This window comes from Canis aureus, chromosome 17 (assembly GCF_053574225.1).
Source record: "Canis aureus isolate CA01 chromosome 17, VMU_Caureus_v.1.0, whole genome shotgun sequence".
Taxonomy (NCBI): domain Eukaryota; kingdom Metazoa; phylum Chordata; class Mammalia; order Carnivora; family Canidae; genus Canis; species Canis aureus.
In genome coordinates this window covers 42,439,583-42,452,730 of record NC_135627.1, presented here as the reverse complement: position 1 = coordinate 42,452,730, position 13,148 = coordinate 42,439,583, and the positions used below count along the sequence as shown (strand labels likewise).

At 34.4% G+C, this 13,148-nt stretch overlaps 2 long non-coding RNA genes across 11 annotated transcripts in view; one reads left to right on the top strand and one right to left on the bottom strand.

Moving 5' to 3' along the window:
• Window positions 1–13,148, bottom strand: part of LOC144287937 (uncharacterized) — a 109,575-nt gene that overhangs the window by 59,511 nt on the left and 36,916 nt on the right. The gene's annotated exons all lie outside the window — the stretch shown is intronic.
• The window catches only part of LOC144287936 (uncharacterized), a 276,738-nt gene that overhangs the window by 252,248 nt on the left and 11,342 nt on the right, over window positions 1–13,148 (top strand). The gene's annotated exons all lie outside the window — the stretch shown is intronic.

Here is a 13,148-nt window from a genome sequence, read left to right as displayed (position 1 = left end):
AATTTGAGGCCAATATGATTAAATAAATGTAATTTGAATTGTCAGTATTAATCTAAATATTAGTTTTGCATGTAAATAATAATAATTTCCAGAAATTCATATTTTAGAATATCTTTATATTTTAATAGAAGTTATAAGCATCACTGAACTATGAACTAACTGATTGAGTCAATCCTGTTAACTATTTAAGGCATGGAAGTAGATAGCAAAGGCAACAAGTACTGGCAAGGAAAAGAGAAAGAAAACTGTTTTTATTCACAGATAACATGATCTGTAGGTAAAAAATCTCAATGAATCAACAAAAAAACTGTGGAATTAAGAATTCTATTTAGTTTACATAATACAATGTTGAAAACTAAAGTCAGTTTTTTTTTTAATACAAGCAATGAACAATTGAATAATTACAACTTGAATTTAAAAACATAATGTAATTTACATTAGCACCAAAGTAAAGGAAATGCACAGGTATAAAACCAACAATATATGTTCAAGATCTAAATGAGTAAAATAACTATGATGAGGGATATCAGAATATAAATAAATCAAGATTTTCATGGCTAGGAAGACTCAACATTGACTGTTAAGATTTCAGTCCTTCTCAACGTTATCTATAGATTCAGTGAAATCCCAATCAAAATTCTGGAAGGTTATTTTGTGGATATTGACTAATTCTCAAGTTTATATAGGGAGGTAAGATACTCAGAAGGATCAAAACAATATTAATATGACTGAGAAGAGAATATCTTTCCTGTATGAAATCAAACAGCAAATAATGTGAGAGTTCACTGATTATTCATAGCTGATGAAAGAAATCCCATGTTTTTGGATTGGAACACTTAAAGTCTTAAAATGTCCATACTAACTGAAGTGATCCAAAGATTCTATGTAATCCTTAAACAAATTCCCAATGGAAACATGTCTTTTTGTGGAAAAATAATTAAATATCCTACAATTCATATGCAATGTCAAGGGACTCTGAATAGCCATAATAAACTTGAAATAGAACAAAAGTGGAGGACTTATATTATCTGATTGCAAAACACATTACAAAGCAAAAGCAATTAAAACTGTTTTATTGGCGTAAAGGTAGATATATGGAACAATTGAAACAGAAAAGGAAGTCCAGAAATGAACCTTTGCATCTAAGAACAAATGATTTTTGAAAAGGGTATCAAGACCATTCAGTGGGGAAAGGATCACTCTTCAACAAACAGTGCTAGAAAAAAATGGATATCCCTACACAAAAAGTTGAATTAGGGCCCTTAGCTAATAGCATGCACAAAAATTAACTCAAAATGGATCAAAGATGTAAGACCTAAAACTATAAAACTTGTATAAGAAAATCTAGGGAGCAATTTCAGGACATAGAATTTGCCAGTGATTTCTTGGATATGACACCAAACAGGCAATAAAATTTGTGAAAAGTGGGGGATCCCTGGGTGGCGCAGCAGTTTAGCACCTGCCTTTGGCCCAGGGCGCGATCCTGGAGACCCGGGATCGAATCCCACGTCAGGCTCCCAGAGCATGGAGCCTGCTTCTCCCTCTGCCTGTGTCTCTGCCTGTGTCTCTGCCTCTCTCTCTGTGTGTGACTATCATAAATAAATAAAAATTAAAAAAAAATAAAATAAAATTTGTGAAAGTGGACCTATATCAGACTTTAAAAATCCTATGTATTAAAGGAAATAATTAAGAGAATGAAAAGGTCACCTACAGAATGCGAGAAAATAATTGCCAATCTTATATCTGATAAGGGATTAATATCTAGAATATATAAGGAATTTCTACAACTCAACTACAAGAAATTAACTCACTTAAAAAATAGGCATACAACTTGAATACATGTTTCTACAAAAAAGATACACAAATGATCTTTAAGCACATGAAAAGAGGTTTAATGTTACTAATATCACCAACATTACTGATAATTACCTCACAACTATCAGGATGCTATTATCAAAAGAACAAAAATTAGTAAGTGTGGTAAGGATAGAGACAATGGAACCCTTGTGCACTGTTGGTAGGAATGTAAAATGTTAAAGCTATTGTGAAAAACAGTATGAAGTTTCCTCAACAATTTTTTTAAAATAATAGAATAACTATGATCCAGCAATCCTAGTTTTGGATATGTAGCCAAAATAATTAAAAGCAGGGGGTTATTCTGTATGTTAGTAAATTGAACACCAATAAAAAATAAATTAAAAAAAAAAGCAGGATCTTGAGGAGTATCTGTATACTTATGTTCATTGTAGTATTATCCACAATATCCAATAGGTGGACGCAACCCAAATGATCATTAATAGAGAAATGGATAAAGAATATATGAGGGGCACCTAGTTGGCTCACTCAGTTAAGCATCAGACTCGATTGCAGCAAGGTCAGATCACAGAGTCATGAAATAGAGCCCACATTAGGCACAGAATCTGCATGTCCCTCTCCCACTGCTCCATTTTCTCTCTCTCACACTGTCTCTCAAATAAATAAGCAAAATCTTAAAAAAAAAAAAGAAAGAAAGAAAGAAAGAAAGAAAGAAAGAAAGAAAGAAAGAAAATGTGGTGTACACATGCAGTGGAATATTATGCAGCCTTAAAAAGGAAGGACAACCTGTCATATGCTAAAACATTGATGATCCTCAGGATATTATCAAGTTAAGCAAAATAGTTAATCACAAAAGGACAGAAATCATATAATTTCTCTCATATAAAGTGTTTAAAACAGAAAAAAATAGAAATATAATGTAGAAAGTTGGTTGTCAAGGAGTGGAGGGACAGAAGAGTGTAGTTAATATGCAGTAAAGAGTTTCAGTGTTGAAAATGAGAAGGTTCTGGATATCTATTGCGCAATAACATGAATATACTTAACACTACTGAACTATACATCTAAAAACCTGGTAAGATGATAAATATTATCTATTCTTTGCCACAATTGTTTAAAAAATTGGCAAAGACTGAATAGACATTTATCAAAATAATGTATGCAAATAGTCAATATGCACATGAAAGAAAATGCTCAACATCACTAATCATTAGGGAAATACAAATCAAGGCACAGTGAGATACCACTTTATACTCACTAGGATAATTAAAAAAAAAAGTCAAGTGGGATAAATATGTAGAAAATTGGAGCCCTCATGCACTGTTACTAGTGGGACTGTAAAATGGTGCAAGTTGTGGAAAACCGTATCATAGTCATCAAAAATATAGATATGATCTATCAATTCCACTTTGGGGCATATATCCCAAATTGCAAACAGGGACTCACACAGACACTTTTATAACTGTATTCATAACAACATTATTTACAAAAGTCAAAAAGTGGAAACAAAGCAAACCAAATGTCCATTGAATGATGAGTGAATAAACAAAATATGGTATGTACTCTCAACGGAATATTATTCAATCTTAAAAATGAAGGAAATTCTGACACCTGCTACAATCTGGATAAACCTTGAACTTAAGTGAAGTTGGCCACAAAAAGGTAAACATTGTATGATTTCCCTTGTAGGGGGTTCTTAGAGTGGTCAAATTCATAGAGACAAAAAGTAGAATAGAAGCTACCGTTGGCTGGGGCACCTGGGTGGCTCAAATGGTTGAGCATATTCCTTAAGCTCGGATCATGATCTCCAGGTCCTGGTTTCGAGTCCCATGCCGGGCTTCCAGCTCAGCAGGGAGTCTGCTTCTCCCTCTCCCTCTGCCTCTCCTGCTGCTCATGCCTATTTGTCTCTCTCTCAAATGAAAAACTAAAAAATATCATTTAAAAAAAAAGAAGTTACCATGGGCTAGAGGGAGAGGAGAATAATAAGTTAATGCTTAAAGGATACAGAATTTCTATTTGGGATGATAAAAGATTATTGAAAAAGAAAATGATAATGGTCACACAACATTGTTCATGTGCTTAATGTTACTGAATTGTATACTTGTAAATGGTTAAAATGGTCGATATTATGTTATTTTACCACAATTAAAAAATGGAAACAAGGTGCCTGTGTGGCTTAGTTGGCTAAGTCTCTGCCTTTAGCTCAGGTCTCTGCCTTTAGCTCAGGTCATGATCTCAAGTGTCCTGGGCTAGAGCCCCAGTAGGGCTCCCTGCTCAGTGGGGAGTCTGCTTCTCCTTCTCCCCCATCCCTCTGCCTGCCCTCCCACACATGCTCTCTCTCTTGTTCTCTTTCAAAAAAATGTAAATCTTTAAAAAAATGGAAACGAATATGAGTTTATTATGGAGGCTAAAGAAGGTATTTATACTTAAGCTAGATAGTAAAACATTTTAGAAGAGAGGAAGTGAATCAACAAGGAAATTTATGTGGGGAAGGAAGTTGTGTAACAAAATAGTGATAAGTGTTATTTGAAATATATGAGGAGAATCAAAGTTTGGAGTCAGTTCTACAGATAAGGAGAAGAAGCTGAACCATATAGTTTTAATTTTGGGATAGAATGTTTTCTCACAATAGTACATTAATTTGCTTGCTTGATACTGTCCTTTAGATTTTGCATAACTTTTCTAAATTATATGTTTTGATATACTTGATAATAGCATATCTCTTCAGTCAGTATTTAGCAATTGTTCCTTTCATTTTTTTTTTTTATTTTTGATGAAATTTCTCAACATCTCTGAGATCAGATGCAGTAATCAGCAATCAGGGCAAAGATACTCAATATTTGGAGGACAGGGTCCTTTATGCCCACCCTGGCTCTCACAAGCTATGTAACCAAGCTGTTTCTGGAATACTTGCTGAGCTGCTAATATGGCCAGAGGGATGAAGGATGGATAAGTACTATCACCTTCATTTTCCAAAGGAGGATTTAATTTTTATTTCCTGGATCAAGTACCCAATTTTATTTCTGCCTTCCCCCCCAGAACATCTGAGGCACTTGGCCCCATGGAGCAAGGACATAGGCATCTACTTCCTTTCTACTCCAAGCAACGCTTCCTAGGGCCACAAGAATACTGCCCCTTCAGGACTGGAGACTTTCTTCCCTCCTGGAATAGCCTTCACACAGGAAGCCAGGAGCTGAGGATAGGGCTTTGCTAAAGGAGGAAAAGCAGGTTGACCCTTCCACTTTCCCAACCCTTTCCCACCTTCCAGGGCCTCTTCGGGCCACATCCCTGGCTGGTGAGGGGAAGGCTCCAGGGAACAGCAAAGCAAGGTGGAGATGAGCTTTGAGGCCTATGTTCAGGGGCCTCATGTTCTTGCTGAGTTTCCCATTGTGCAGTGCTGGAGGGACTTCTTTCCTCATCTTAACTCATGCTAAGAGCTGAAATCGACTGAAACTTACTTCAGTTTACTATATAAGCCTTCTCCTGGAAGTTGTAAGGTTCAGTAGACTCAGACTCTAATAGAGTTACATTAGGCAGAGTCTACCATTGCAATATTCTCCCAGGAGGAAGACACATGCCTGGTGCTTCCTACTCTGCCATTTTCACAGATGATGATGGTGATGATATATAGGTAGAGAGGTACAGGTATATATCACATATATATACATACACATGTGTGTGCATGTATACATGCATGTAGCCATATGTAGCGTATACACATATGTGTATGTATACAGAAAGATCTATATACGTGTGCAGGTATGTATATGTAATATATACATCTTATATATGTGTATATAAGATGATACCTTTAAACTGTTCAAGGTAATTTAGAGAGTGAGAGGAAATTTGGAGGAATGCAATATAGATAGTTCCTAACATTTCTTGAAATGTTCCTAACATTTCTTGAAATGTAAGTCAATCCGGAAGTATATAATATATGTGAGATACGAATTTTCTAACAGCTAGAAGAAATGAGATAATTTGACAATCTATTGATAAATGTGTCATTAAAATCCAGAATTATTATTTAATAAACATTTGAATTTATGTTTGTATGTGTGTACAACCTTCTGCTTATGTATTGTTATAATCAAGTTGATCAAAGAGGCACCTAACTACAAGTGGAGATCATCTTCTGAAATGCATTTTTATTTTTGTCCTTGTGGAGTGTGATGATATGATTCCACATACTGAATATCCAGATTCCATATGAATTCCTTATTATTGCTGGCTAACTTTTGTTTGTTGCTTTCTCTCCTTTTTTTGAGTATTTATTTTATGCTGACATTTTTACTGCCTGCTGAATGACTATCAACACATAGGTCAGTTAAAAGTGCCCATGGAGCACAGAATATGCTGTTAGAAAATATTTTTGGAGATGTGCCTAGTCACTATTTACATTGGCATTTGCAGTCTGCAGTACAATCAAAATGAGCTAATGTAATGTTGTACTAAGTAAGCAGGTGGCTTAATTTTGCAGGAATTAAGCAGTCAGTAAAATAGGGAATTTGAATTTAGTCCATAAGCACAAGAGTTGCTTTAGTTTAACAGCGTTGCCAAACTTGGAAAGGACAGCAGGATTTGTGTGTGTGTGTGTGTGTGTGTGTATACAGAAATGAAAAGTAATAGAATATGAATGTGAGCTTATTAGAAAATCTCTCAGTATTGGAAAACAGATTACATCTTGGTGATTGAAAGAAATGTTAATACTATGGAATTTATTTCATCCAATTTCAACAGATAGAAATAATTTGAAAACATAGATTCAAAAACTTTTTAAGTACATATATTTTATATTTAATTTTATGTCTAATGGAATATATATATATATATAGTAAAGATATATCTCAGCAGGTTGACTTTACTATAAAACTAAAATATATATATTAAACTGATGCTTATATACATAATGGAATGTATATTTCATGTGCCTCACCTTATTTTTTTCAACATCTTTATAAAATACTAACTCTTAATTTACTATGGAGAAAGTACAATGTATTTAGTTGAAGTGATGTGGCCAAAATCAATCACCTAACAAGTTGTCCAGCTAGGATTTCAAGGCAATCATATCAAGATTCTGTGCTCGAAAAGTTGTTAAGCCTTCAGCTTACTTAAGGAAAGAGCATCATGGAGGATGGATGAGGGTTTAAGAGGGCAACTAGGGGTGGGGGAAGGGGATGTGGGCGGGGGGTGGGGGTGACTGGGTGATGGGCACTGAGGGGGGCACTTGATGGGATGAGCACTGGGTGTTACTCTATATGTTGGCAAATTGAACACCAATAAAAAATAAATTTACCAAAAAAAAAAAAAAAAAAAGAGGGCAGTGCTTACTTCTGCCCTCCCCTGGAAGAATTTGCTGAAGTAACATTTACAGAGGCTCCTGGGTTGCTCAGTCAGTTAAGCATGTGCCTGATTAGGATCCTGGGATCGAGCCCCGTATCGGATTCCCAGCCAAGTGGAAAGTATGCTTCTCTATCTCTCCGCTCGTGCTCTCTTTCCCTGTATCTCTAAAATAAGTAAATAGATAAAATCTTTCAAAAAATTTTAAATGAAGTAACTTTTACATTTAGAAAAAAGGAACATTATATTTCTAAGCTGAGATGGGGAGGGAGCAATAGAGAATATTATGAACAGAGAAAACTATCATGAACAGAGGTATGCAGGTTCATAGATTTTTAGGAGACATGCCCACACAGTCCAAACATATTTTATAAGGTGATTTAGAGTCAGAATGTTAAGGGTTTTCATTCAGCTTATAAGATAGAACTTGAGGGCAGCCCCGGTGGCGCAGCGGTTTTAGCGCCACCTGCAGCCTAGGGTGTGATCCTGGAGACCCGGGATCGAGTCCCACGTCAGGCTCCCTGCATGGAGCCTGCTTCTCCCTCTGCCTGTGTCTCTGCCTCTCTCTCTCTCTCTGTCTCTCATGAATAAATAAATAAAATCTTAAAAAAAAAAATTCTAGGTTTAAAAAAAAAACTTGAGTTGTATCATATAGGAAATAACAAGTGATTTATAAATGAAAATAGATTCTTCATCATAAATCATACCTTTGTAATCTGTTGTGTTTGAAATATATTAAAGTTTTATATATATATATATATATAACCATAGTATGTATGTTGATTTGTTTAGTCCACTAGATTTCAGTTACATTAGATTCAAGCAAGTGCATTAATTTGGTTTTGAGTTATTAAGGGCAGTGTTGAGATTTTGTGTCAACAAGTCATTCACATACATGTTTCTTCTCCTCCACATCTTTGACTACACATAAGAGACACATCTATCCTATGTTTTATGGCACTATGATCCGAATTGTTCTACATCTCAATCATTTTTATGATTTACTGTTTTCTAGAAGGAACTAAAATGAAAATCCAGCAAGTTATAAAGAGCAAAGGCTTTTGAGTTAGAATTCTTTATGATTCCTGTCTAAGCCCACACTTTGAACAAGATAGTTAACTCTCCAAAATATCCAATTTCTTTTATCATCAAACAGTGGGGAATTGACTTCTATTACATGGTATTACTATGAGAACAGTGTAAGAAGAACACATGGCAGTGTGATCAAGGACTATAAGTTTTTGTTTTTTAAGGATTATTAGTTTCTATTAGTTTCTATCTTTCCACCCATGCCTACTCCTGGTCATACTTTGAACTAAGATCAATAATCATTGGGTTTCGGCTAGAACATACTGCACCACATGTAGCAGCTTAATTTGGGTTTGATCTAGATAGTCAAGACCAAATAAGAGGTTTTGTTAGATCAAGGTCATGAACAGAGCTTGAATCCTTATTTTAAGCCTCTCCCATAATTGGTAATATAGTTATGGGGTTTCAGAAGGCATCTTTAAGGTACAGTATGATAGTAATATCAAAATGTTCCAGTGTTGTTCTCAATTTTCAATTCCGTTCTGGTACTCCAAAAACCAGCCTTTGAGAAGAAATAGAACTTAAGCTTTCCAAACTATACTGAATACTGAAATCATGTAGTAAACTTCTAAAATTCTGGATGACAAGGTCATAGCCCATATCAATTAAATATGTATGTCTGCAGGTAAAAGCCAGGAATAAATATCAATATTTTTTAAAGATTTTTTAAAAGATTTTATTTATTTATTTGAGAGAGAGAGAGAACATGAGTGGGGGCAGGAGCAGAGGAAAAAGCAGGCTTCCTGCTCACCAGGGAGCATGACACAGGGCTCAGTCCCAGGACCCTGAGATCATGACCTGAGCCAAAGGCAGATGCTTAACTGACTGAGCCATCCAGGCCTCCCTCAATATTTTAAAGATCCTTCTCTCCCTTCTCCTCCTGTTGATTCCACTGTACAGCATAGTTTAAAAATCACTGGCTTTGGGTTATGTTCTCTTTCAATTTGGGGTTCAAGGTTAAGATTTTTATATGTAGCCTGAAAACCAGAATAAATTAAATTTAGTCAATAAGCAATAAAATAAAAATGATCTAAAGTTATTTACTTTAATTATCAGCTGCTTATAAAGATTATTGTCTTCAAATATTTGCAAGTGTGATTGTTTATTGTCTAATGTGTGAAATGATATAAAGCTTACATTACTGCATTTCTGTAATTGTAAACACAAATTTTTAATTTTCAGGGTTTGGATTCAAATGAGGATGGGGCATAAGCGGCAGAAATTTAATGTTGGGCAGTCTAAATGCAGATATCTAAGGATTCTCTTCTTGTCAGTTTTCTCATTGAAAATGCAATGTTTCCTGGATTTTATTCTATCAAATCCAACAGAAGGCATGATGACATATAATCATCATTGTTCAGCTTAAATGGCTTTTTACTGAACCCAGCAGGACTTTCTATTAGAACTTGTGTAATAAACTGCATTATCAAGTAGATATTACCAGAAATTGTTACCACTAACTCAAGTTGTATCAATTTGTGAATTCTTCTAGTATATCTATCTCACTTTATGATACTTGATTCCACTTAAATTATTTTCTTCCCTTGAAACATTTTTTCTCTAGCATTACTATCACTTTGTTGTTGTCAACTGTAACAGCCTTGTTTATTACACATATTATTGCAATTTGTCATTATTTAGGTAGCATATACTATTGCTGAAGAATTACAAGTTTTACCCTTATCACTAAGTTTTATAAGCTATATGTATATGTAACATATATATGCATATATATAGAAGCTTCTTTGGTATGTCATGCAGTTTCTCTTCACTCAATGAGCTGTTGACAAGATGTAGACATTGTGTCAGGAAATAGATCTATCACACAAAATAACCCAATTGCCTGCTTAATGGTAAACAAGCTGAAAAGAAAATAGTGGAAAGCATAGCTCAAGTAATCATGCCCAATCATGATCATTATGTAGGAAGCCTTTTTATAAGAATGCTAAGTGTCTTTTTTTCCTCCCTTTTTCTCTTCTTACAGTATGCCAGTATACTTATACTATTAGAAAAAATTTACCATACAAATTAGTCTAGCAATAGGCATTTATTAATTATTTGCAATAAAGACTAAGAATCATAGCATGATGACATAATAATCTAAATATATTCTATATTTTATTTTATATAATTTACATTGTATAACAATTTAAGCCCAGTCACAATGTTGCCATCAAACACTACTGGCAAAATATAAGCTCATAATATGGCTTGGATAAATAATTAAAATTTACTATCAAGTTAATTTTAAAAAGCACTTGCACAGTCAGATCATGCTGGTTTTATGAACTGTTTATGCAGCAGTGGGGGAACTTTACGAAATCTATGTACATTCTGAATAAAAAGCATTAAGTATTCATGAAGTTATTGTATGATGTGTCTGGCAATACAGTATGCATACATTTATGTGAATATATAAATTGAACTCAGTGTTTTATATGAAACAAATATCACCATTTACAAAAGAACAGTTGATGCAAATACTAGAAAATTTAAGTTTTTAAAAGTAACCAAATGTAGAAAAAAATTGATGGCACATACTATTCAGTAATTTTAGGGGGTTACTAATTTCCCAATAATTTTTACAGGAAGAAATCCTTCAATTTAATTTATTCATGTTGCTTTTTTGGTGCTTAGTATAATCTGGTAACTGTCTGAAAAATATGCACGTATTTCTTAACTGTTGGTGCATAGCCAAAAATATATATTTACACAAAACAAATTCCTACATTTTAAAATCATGTCTTAAGAAAATCATATCCTATGCACTATCCATAAACAACACTTTTGGAAAATTCAAACTTAATCTTTTCTGTTTAAAGTTGGATCCAAACCTCTTTCTTCATTTTCAGATTTAATTTATATTATACTTACTGTCTATACAGAAACATTGAGATTTTTGATGAGTCTCCAAATACTTTCTCTTCATTAGTCACATCTTCCTAATTGAACAACAAATTTCAGAGATTCACATAATGTCTTTTTTTTAATTTATTTTTTATTGGTGTTCAATTTACTAACATACAGAATAACCCCCAGTGCACGTCACCCATTCACTCCCACCCCCTGCCCTCCTCCCCTTCTACCACCTCTAGTTCGTTTCCCAGAGTTAGCAGTCTTTACGTTCTGTCTCCCTTTCTGATATTTCCCACACATTTCTTCTCCCTTCCCTTATATTCCCTTTCACTATTATTGATATTCCCTAAACGAATGAGAACATATAATGTTTGTCCTTCTCCGACTGACTTACTTCACTCAGCATAATATCCTCCAGTTCCATCACCAAAGAAACAAACAATCCAATCATGAAATGGGCAAAAGACATGAACAGAAATTTCACAGAGGAAGACATAGACATGGCCAACATGCACATGAGAAAATGCTCTGCATCACTTGCCATCAGGGAAATACAAATGAAAACCACAATGAGATACCACATCACACCAGTGAGAATGGGGAAAATTAACAAGGCAGAAAACAACAAATGTTGGAGAGGATGCGGAGAAAAGGGAACCCTCTTACACTGTTGGTGGGAATGTGAACTGGTGCAGCCACTCTGGAAAACTGTGTGGAGGTTCCTCAAACAGTTAAAAATAGACCTGCCCTACGACCCAGGAATTGACTGTTGGGGATTTACCCCAAAGATACAAATGCAATGAAACGCCGGGACACCTGCACCCCGATGTTTCTAGCAGCAATGGCCACGATAGCCAAACTGTGGAAGGAGCCTCGGTGTCCAACGAAAGATGAATGGATAAAGAAGATGTGGTTTATGTATACAATGGAATATTACTCAGCTATTAGAAATCACATAATGTCTTAAACTTCTCTTTCATCCCGTATCATTTACCACTTTGCATAGTGCCTGGTGGGATGAGGTATGCATTCTATATTGTTTTCAAATTAATGCCAACCCCTAAACCCATCACCTATCTATCTGAATTAAATCACTATAGCATCCCCTGTGGTCAAAAGCATTTTCACCTATAACTAACACTATACTGTAAAGGTAATATATATTATAGTTTCTTTTTTTTATTTTTTTATATATTATAGTTTCAAGTCAAAATAATTTTATGCCAAAATTACTTTCCATTCTACTTGTTTAATATTCAGTAAGATTACTAGAATCACACTCTGTGGAGAAGTGATTCTTGTAGCATGTGTAAGAAGAGTTAAGACCATCACCTTAATACCTTAATTTTATTAGCATGAAGTACTCAGATAACCAGGCAACAATATAATGTATGCTACACTAAAAAAAAAAAAAAAAAGTGCTATGCAGAATAGGTATTACCCTAATGATAAGTACTGGCTACTTGTTACCAATTTTTTCCAACCTGCTATTCATAGTATTGACTTCAGTTTTCTAGATCACTGAGACAATTTATTAAAATATCTTTCTCTATCCTTATGTTAGTAGGGAAGCTCAGGAATTTTTGTTAAACAACTACTAGATCCATTTTTGTTTTTCTTGTTTGTTTTTGAGAGAAAATCTCCTTTCAGACTCATTAAAAACAGTATGAAGAGATTTATCAGAAGAAAATACAATATTCAATTACTTTCAATTTCATTTAGTCAACCCTTCTGGGTACATTTAGATCCTTCTGTAAAATTTGTAATGAAAAGTTATGACTGGTAAATTTGATAACTTCATAAATGAGAATTCTAGTAAACTTTTTTTATAATTGGAGACAATATTTTAATTGAATTATTTGTAAACTTTTTGAAAATTCAAAAACTGAACTAGTAAAAGGAAATTCAATATGTTGTTAACAAGTTAACCTCATCAGAAGGGCCCTGATAAGAGGAAGACAAGAGAGTCAGAAATGAAGAGGGGACAGGATGGTAAAAGCAGGGGTGAGTGATATTTGAAGATATTGTACTCCTATCCTTGAAAA